Below are 2,029 nucleotides of genomic sequence, written 5' to 3'. Positions count from 1 at the left end.
ACAGAAAACTATCAAAATGCCAGGATTTTATGTGTTTGAAAATAAAAATGTTTCTTAGTCTTAGTCTAACCAGGTGGCAAAAAACAAACACAGTACTCAAAACAAACAAACAAACAAACAAAAACCCCTCTCATATTAAGGAATACTTTCAGGGTAAAGATCAAATCCAAGGTTATAATATCCTATGTTAAGATCTCAGAAAGGCTGTGAACCAAAGTGTGGCAGGTTTGATTCCCAGTCAGGGTACATGCCTGGTTTGCAGGCCACGACCCCCAGCAACCGCACATTGATGTTCCTCTCTCTTTCTCTCTTTCTCCCTCCATTCCCTCTCTAAAAATAAATAAATAAAATCTTAAAAAACAAAACAAAACAAAAGATCTTAGAAAGATGTCAGGTGGTGCCTCAGATTCTTTCAAACAGACAAAAAAAACCCAAAACATCTTCTAAGGATACTAAGGGCTTGCCTCATAGACCCTTTCTGTTCAAAATAGGACTTTTAAGACTCAAGGGAATTTTCCAACCATAACCCAAGGTAGCCCAAGGTAGAAAAGACTTGCCTTGAAGAGATTTGGAGAGCTTTTGTTTAATGGGGAGGATTATACAGTAATATACGAAAAATCTCACAAAAATTTTAAAGGAATTGTACCAGCTTGAACTGAAAAAGACAGACAAAAGAAAATGAAAAGAGGCCTTTGTTCCCTCCAACTAATATGGGCAAGAAAGGCTGAGAAACATACTCATTTGCAAACAGGCTGGTTTTTACGGAAAGGTAAAATGACTTTAGAGGGCGAAACCAAGAGCATAGGGAGCAGCACCAAGAACCACAGAGAAACATTCTTTGGAAGTAAGACCAGGCCTTAAGCAAGGAACTGGCAACATGTGCCCATGGAACAGAGACTACTATGTGCTTCTTGTTTTCTTCGTTATGAACAGGAGTGCCTAGAATGCTTATCCTTCGTCTGATCCACCATCGTGTGTTAGGTGCGTGGGACAGACAATTTGTCACTCTATTTCATTAGTCTTCAGATTGAGGGGATCTGTAACTAGGGAGCCACACCTGAAGAAATGTACCTAAGGAAGGTAATTTGCACTGATTTGAGTTAGATGATGAGGTCCTGAACCTGAATTCTGTTACCTTAAAGCCATGAAACTACAGGCGTCTCAGGAAGGGGGTAAGTGTATTTTGCTTGTGAAATTGGTGCCTAGAGAGTGAGCTGCTGTGGTGGTTTTAAAATGTGTCTACAGAGACTTTGATACTCTTGTCAAGAGGCTGGTCTATGTTTCTTCTTCTTGAAACTAGATGGGCTTTAGAAATTGTTTTGACCAATAGAGTAGGGCAGAAGGATGCTGTGTGATCAAGGTTATGACTGGATTTGAAACATTCCAGAAATTGTTCACTAAAGTTTCATTTATTCAACAAATATTTTATAGTGTGTCAACTATGTGTCAGGCACTGTGCTAAGCAGTGGGACTGTAATGGTGAACATGAGAGTGATAATTCCTGCTCTAATGAACTTGCATTCTCAAGAGAAAATGACAATACAGAAGAAGCAATGACATATTCTGAGGAATGTGGAGAAGAAATTTAAGAGAATGCCATGAATGCTCACTTTAGAAAAGGTGTTCAGGAAAGTTCTCTCCAAGGAGGTGATATTTGAGCTGGAACTTGAAGGTTGAGAAGTAGTAAGCTATGTGAGGAGGAGACACTTGACATTTTTTGAGAATATGTGTGTTTTTCACCCAGTACCTTGTCATGTCACTTCACTTTTCAGAGCCTTAGATGAGAAGGACTGACAGAGAAGCAGCTCACAGGGCCCACCCCCCCCACCCCAGAGTGGCTCTTCAAATTTTCTCACTTTAGCGTATCTCTTGCCTCATCTACTCCTGGCCCTGTGTGTTGACCCACACATTTTAGGTTTAATGCATTCTGCTTATCGAGTTTAAGACTCACTGAACAAAATAAAAGAATCAACATCGACACAGATACACAGGCATACATACCTAGGAAAAAGGGAAAGGATTGATAAGA

The sequence above is a fragment of the Phyllostomus discolor genome, chromosome 2 (genome assembly GCF_004126475.2).
Source record: "Phyllostomus discolor isolate MPI-MPIP mPhyDis1 chromosome 2, mPhyDis1.pri.v3, whole genome shotgun sequence".
In the NCBI taxonomy this organism is placed as follows: domain Eukaryota; kingdom Metazoa; phylum Chordata; class Mammalia; order Chiroptera; family Phyllostomidae; genus Phyllostomus; species Phyllostomus discolor.
The sequence above is the reverse complement of the archived record's forward strand: the minus strand, read 5'-3'. Positions refer to the sequence as shown.